Source organism: Crocuta crocuta, unplaced genomic scaffold (assembly GCF_008692635.1).
Source record: "Crocuta crocuta isolate KB4526 unplaced genomic scaffold, BGI_CrCroc_1.0 scaffold144, whole genome shotgun sequence".
Lineage (NCBI taxonomy): Eukaryota > Metazoa > Chordata > Mammalia > Carnivora > Hyaenidae > Crocuta > Crocuta crocuta.
The window spans coordinates 3,805,358-3,812,342 of NW_027529669.1; the positions used below are offsets into that span (position 1 = coordinate 3,805,358).

General features: G+C 35.5%; 1 long non-coding RNA gene across 1 annotated transcript in view; it reads right to left on the bottom strand.

The window, feature by feature from the left end:
- Window positions 1-1,046: 1,046 nt before the first annotated feature.
- Window positions 1,047-6,985, bottom strand: part of LOC144230553 (uncharacterized) — a 7,202-nt gene continuing 1,263 nt past the window's right edge. Inside the window, exons 2-3 of the long non-coding RNA XR_013334789.1 lie at window positions 2,419-2,476; window positions 1,047-1,346 (exon numbers count right to left, since the gene is read on the bottom strand). This is a non-coding gene — a long non-coding RNA (uncharacterized LOC144230553). The remainder of the gene's footprint in view (window positions 1,347-2,418; window positions 2,477-6,985) is intronic.

Sequence of the window (6,985 nt, forward strand, 5' to 3'; positions counted from 1 at the left end):
TTATATGTGGATGGGAGAGTTAGTGTTACCTAGTCTTTTTTTTTTTTTTCTGTCTTGATCTTAGAAACTGTAGATCTGTAAGCAACGTCTCCGTTCTTCCTATAAGGATAGATAAGAATCAGTCTCCTTAAGAAGTTTTATAAAAAGTTCATAAAAAGTCACAAGTAAGCACACATTGTCTGTAGTTCCTGTGGTTCTCTAGGTCATTCTGTCTTCCATCCATTGTTCGTTGGCTTCATATGGCACTGCTCTATGGAAGTTGTTTTCTTTGAAGATTCAAAAAACTCATCTCAAGCCTGAGTCTTCTTGGCTGCTTTGTAACATCTGAAACATATTATCACTTCTTCTTCTTTAAACACTCTTCCCTGGTTTTGGGATGCTGATCCTCTCCAATCCTCCTTGAAGCTTTCTGGTGGTTTTTTACTGTCTTGTTTCCCCATCCAATGACCACATCATCTAACCAACTTGATGTCATGCATAAAGTTGTCAAGAAAGTTGCTGAAGTTGGTATGGTTATAACATCTCATCAAGAACTTCAGAATGAGGGGTGCCTGGGTGGCTCAGTCAGTTAAGTGTCTGATTCTTGATTTTGGCTGAGGTCATGATCTCATGATTCATCGGTTTGAGTCCCATGTCAGGCTCTGTGCTGACCTAGTGGAATCTGCTTCGGATTCTCTCTCTTCCCTACCCCACTTTCTCTCTCTCAAAAATAAATAAACATTAAAAAAAGAACTGCAGAATGATAAAGTTAATGTTTATATAATTCATTTTTTTTTTTTTATCAATAGTGGATGAACAACTCTGAAATTGTCATCCTAACAGGCCACTTACATTAAAAGGTGAAAATCTATTTGTTGCCTACAGTGTTTCCCAAAAGCTTCAGAAAAATTAAAGATGTCTCAAAGCTCTGCCTCCAGACCAATTTTTTTCCTCACTGTTATCTCCTTTGGTTAACATTACGACTCCGTCTATAAACTCTGTGTCAAGAATTGTGAAATCTCAAACTTTCATTTCCACGTTTTTATTTTCTGAATTTCATGTTCTCCTGTACTGGTTGAGAATGTGATGAGTGTAATTGCATGGCTGTTCCATTAGTACACTGATCAATAAGGTTTTTGTAACGACTACGTAATATGATGGCTTTAATGCACAAAAATCTATGCCAGGCACCTGCCATCAGCATATCATTAACATTATTCATGATTAATTAATTCTGGACTGGTTATTTTCTGGTAGTTGCCTCATAGGCAGCCAGCCATCTTCTTAACAACTGTTGGAAAATAAGTCAGGAGCTGCTTTTATTTTACTCCATCTTCTTTTTTTTTTTTATGTTTTTTAATTTATTTCTAGGGGAGAGAGAGAGAGAGAGACAGCGTGAGCAGGGGAGGGTCAGAGAGAGAGGGAGTCACAGACTCTGAAATAGGCTCCAGGCTCTGAGCTGGCAGTCAGCACAGAGCCCCACGCGGGGCTCGAACCCACCAACCGCGAAATCATGACCTAAGCGAAAGTCGGTCGCTCAACCGACTAAGCCACCCAGGTGCCCCTATTTTACTCCATCTTGAATCCTTATACTCCAAGTCACTCCATCACCAGGTGAGTCACTAGCCTGGACTCGAAAATATTCTAGGGAGCTTAATTTAAATAAAACAGAGTCTCTGGCTTTCAACTCATTGCCTACTACCCTTCTTTGCCTTCTATTTTCATCAAGTCCTTGATATCAAATGTCTCCCACCAGTTTACTATTTATTTTACTATGCCTCCACATCTTATAATTAAGAGTTTTATTTCTCAGTAAGCAGGGTCCAGTTGTGACCTCTGGCTAATATATTGCTTATCAATATGGTGTTGACACTCTTTTTACCTAGCTTTTATATGTTCACTAATATTGATCACTCTTTCTTGATCTTAGAATAATTCTTATTTTATTCAAGACCATCTACCCTATTTTACAATTGCTTGCATTTATCTTTCCTGATTTATACAGATAAAAATGCATAAGTATGCTTTATATAACACTTTGTTTTTAAAAAATTTTAATGCTTTATATAATCTTTAAAGACATATATCTAATAGAATAAATATTACCCTGTCATTATTGCTATCCTCACCCAACTTTATCCAACTCACACCTTGTCACATATTCCTTATTTCACCATTTTCCGCCAAGTTATACGGTTTTAAAATTTCCACTGTCACTATAGAATCTAATGCTCCATTCCTCCTTAAATTTAGTTGTTTTATCAAATTCTGTTGACTCCATCACATCTTTTTCATTCCCTAGCCATTTTCCCAGACCAGTAGCTCATCATCTCTCATCTTAATTTATGAAATAGTGTCTGAAATGCTTATCACAATCTTTTCTTCTAGTCATTCATAACTCCACCAGAGTCACCATTATGTAATATAAAGAAAACTTACATTTAGGGTGTCACAGTCATCAAGAAGCAGAAAAGTCCTTTTCTTCGATCATGGTGGCCTGTAGAAGAGGCAAGATTTAGCAAGGTCTCCAAAAGTCTCCACCATCTTTTCTATTTGCAAGTACAGCCATATAGTAACCATCTCATTAATATTTCATACTTTTGGTCCTTTTATTCCCTCTAAGTAGGATCTTCTTCACAAAGCCCCAGTTATCCAAAGTCCGGCTTAAATATGATCCTTCTTCATTCAGGCTTCCATGATGAACACTGAGCAAAATTCAGATTTCCCTTACTTTCTCTCACTTAGTACTTTGTCTATATCTCCATTATGGATTATGTATAGTAACTCATGTAAATATATGACTTCCTAACTAGATCGAGGCAAACTTATTTGCTGCATCCCCCATAGTGCTAGGAACAGTTCTAGAAACAGTGGTGCATAGAAATAACAGCACATATCTGGCATAATGCTCTTTCAAGTGGTGGGAGTAATAAATCTACATGATACCTACTAATTCTAATTCTGTATCTTCCTAGCAATTTCCTTCTGTGTCATAAGATGAGGTAAATTTTATACTCCTTGTTTTTAAGACTATTATTCATTCAGCAGATCCGGAAGCATGAACTCACTCACTGTCTTATCCTCAACTGTAAAATGGGGATACACTGGTATTTACCTGATAGTTATTATAATGATTAATTCAGACAATACATGTAAAATATATAGCACTATACAGTGCTAGTCATATGTATTAATTATCATTAATTATACTTGTTGGAGGTGAAATGTCACATATTTTAACAACAATATCAAACTTATTGTTCTAACTTCCACATTAGATAGGGATACACCAACTGAGATAAAAAGAAAAACAATACTAGTTATTCTATATTTCATCAAGGTATTCTCAAACATTGATGCAACTATAGCATTTGCTAAACCCTATAATTTAAAAAAATGTAGTAGTAGTAGTAGTAGTAGTAGTAGTAGTAGTAGTAGCAGTAGTCATTGTACCAGGAATTTTATATGTATTTTCTCATTTTCTTCAACACAACTGTTAATAAAAATGCAATTGTATTTCCATTTTGCCAATGAGAATGGAAAATAATTGATGTGAGTTTACACAGCTAGTAAAATTGAGAAGGGATACTTGAATCATGATCTGTCCAGTTAAACAAGGCAATTGCTCTCATTATTTAGTCTCCAGTATATTTTCTTCTGAATCACCTTATATCCAGATAATAGTTATTTGAAAGTCATAGTAAACTTCACATATGAAAACTGTGTTCACACCCTATAAAAAGATAACATTTTTATCTGAGAAATATGATACTAATTTACTTTTACCTTTTGTAGCACATATCATTTTCTACTTTAAGTTATATTTATTCACATATCCATTTCCTCTGCCCATCCAATCGCTAAGGATTTTTGAGAAAAATACCCGTGTTTTGTCCAGTTTTGAACATCCCAGAATATTTGTCAAATTGCATTACGCAAAAAGTAGGTGGAGAAATATATGAGATTTTGCTTTTTTTTTTTGTTTCCCATGTCAATCTTATGACATATTACAATAGGCTTCAATTTTCTTGTTTTAAAAGTGAGGGGAAAAGGAGTGTTCTGAGCAGTCACATTCTTTTATTATCATTTTTTAAAAATATTTTATTTTTTTATTTTATTTTATTTTTGAGAGAGACAGACAGAGCACGAGTGGGGAAGGAGCAGAGACAGAGGGAGACACAGAATCTGAAGCAGGCTCCAGGCTCTGAGCTGTCAGCACAGAGCCCGATGTGGGGCTTGAACTCACGAACTGCAAGATCATGACCTGAGCTGAAGTCAGATGCTTAGCTGACTGAGCCACCCAGGTGCCCCATCACTTTCATTGCATGACAGGTGGATACATAGATTTAATCAAAGGGCTAAATAGGTTTGAAGACAGGTGAAGCTCTGATCTGAACTCAAAAATATTCTAGGGTGTCTAATTTAAATAAAACAGAGTCTCTGGCTTATAACTCATTGCCTTCTTTGCCTTCCATGTTCAAACCCATTTAGCCCAGGTTTTGAACTAATCCTGTTTTCTTTTGATCTGCATGACTATATTAGAGCTGAGCACTAAGAAATCTCAAGAAATTTAGTTTCAAGAAATTTTCATTCCAGTAAGTTGAAAGCTTACTGTTGTGAATGCCATTAAGAAATGAGTTTTAATTCCTGATGGAAAGAATATGATTTTTCTGTTTTAGAATTTTCTATATACATGATAAAAGAGAATCATTAACTGACCAATTATTTTATCATCGCTCTGATTTTGTGGACCAACGTTTCTTAGCTTCACAAAATTAAGCCACTAACTAAATTGAATCTGCAAATATGAAAAACATCAATGGTCCCCGAAATTTGTAGTCTGAATCCACTGGTTTCTCCCACATCTATAGTTTTCAAGGTTTAAATAATCTGTTTACAGCTCTATTTAGTCATTCAAATGACTTTCTAAGTCCGCAACTCTAATAACAGATCTGTAAACAACTTTTGCTAAGTGCCTAAACACCTGTTTTGTTGATGGCTGCAACCTTGAATCCCATTCCCTAAGACTGGGATTCTTTCATGGAACTTGCTGTTCAAATTTGCTCAAATTATAAGTCTTTTAAACCAAGCATTTCTTACAAGGCAATCCTTCATTTTATTTTTTTATTTTTTGTTAATGTTTTATTTATTTCTGAGAGAGGGAGAGAGAGAAAGAGAGAAAGAGAGAGAGAGAGAGAGAGAGAGAGAGAGAGACAGCATGAAGCGGGTGAGGGTCAGAGAAAGAGGGAGAAACAGAATCTGAAGCAGACTCCAGGCTCTGAGCTAGCTGTCAGCACAGAGTTCTACGCAGGGCTTGAACCCACCAACCATGAGATCATGACCTGAGCTGAAGTCGGACGCTCAACCAACTGAGCCACCCAGGCACCCCTGTAATCCTTCATTTTAAAACTAGGGAAACTTGTTCTGATGAGCTCTGAGTGTTTTATGTAAGTGACGAATCATTAAATTCTACACCTGAAACCAATTTTGCCATATGTGTTAACTAACTAGAGTTTAAATAAAAACTTGAAATAAAATAAAAAATAAAGTAAAATAAAATTAGGAAAAAGTTCTGTGGAATTTTCAACTAATAATGGTAGTTAAAGAACTTAACTAAAACATCAGGAAATAGCCTACCCCAACAGGTGACATTATTGCATGACCCTTTGACTTGTCTCTTTGTGCTACTCATTGTAGCTGTTCCATGTTCTATGTCAACATGTTTTCCCTTCTGTGAAAATGTTGGCCTAGAACCAAATGCCTTGAGTTCAGTGACATACCTTATAACAGAGAAGCATCCATTCTTGTTTAAACCATGAAAATAGTAGAAACAGAATCTTCCTCTCTTAAAACCAACAACATGAATTAATTATTTAGGCTCTAATACGATTACCATTGCAACACACTTGCATAAAAAAGAACTAATGGGTTGCAGTTGGTAAACACTTTATGATAACTTGTAATCCTGTCAGTCAGCATGATCATTGTATTTGCAAATTAATCTAAAATCAGAAAATACAAGAAAATTAAGTTAAGTCCATATTTAGACTGGGTGTGGTTTGTGCAACCATCATGTGGAAAAGCTTTGACCCTATGAAATTGTATATGAAGATAGTTCTGCCAATAGCTTCAGACTGCACCATGAGAGCAAGATTTCCAGAGCTCCTTGATTATTTCAAAGATAAGAATTACAACGAAACAAAAACCTTTACAGGATAAGTAAACCCTATAAAAATGCTGTTTAAAATGTAATGTCTACTGGAATGGATTAATGTCTACAATGTCTCAGTTTTACATATAATCAAATAAGCATAAATAGGGAAGGTTTTATTTTTAATTATTACCGACTCATCTTTATTATCATCATCCAAAAATACATGTCAGCAGGGTATAATTTTAAGACAAAGAAGGTATTCTTTTAAAAAGAAGAGCAACTGATTCAAAGTGCTTAAATTAATATGAATAAGTAAATAGTATTTCATGTACATTAATACGTAACTGCAACCATAGCCACAAATAGTGATTTTATACAATTTTTAAGGAGCTCAGTAGGTCATTTAATAAAGAAGAGTTTTGGAAGAGGTTTGATTTCAGTGGCTTCTTTTGTTTTTCAATTTGAGATTCTAGGCAGAAGTTATGCATATATTTTTTTACCTTTAAGAAGTAATAATCCAATTATCTTAAGTTTAGAAAATATCTAGCTAATTTATTTCCTTTTGCTTAGATTTAGTATGTTTTCTTTGTAACCTTTTTTTTTTTTTTTGAGACAGAGAGAGACAGAGCACAAGTGGGGAGGGGCAGAGAGAGAGGGAGACACAGAATCTTAAACGGGCTCCAGGCTCTGAGCTAGCCATCAGTCAGCACAGAGCTCGAACCCACAAACTGTGTGATCATGACCTGAGCCAAAGTCGGATGCTCAACTGACTGAGCCACTGAGGTGCCCCTCTTTGTAAGCTTCTTAACACTCCTCAGGGGAATTTAAAGAATCAGAAGGTTTCCGGGTGTT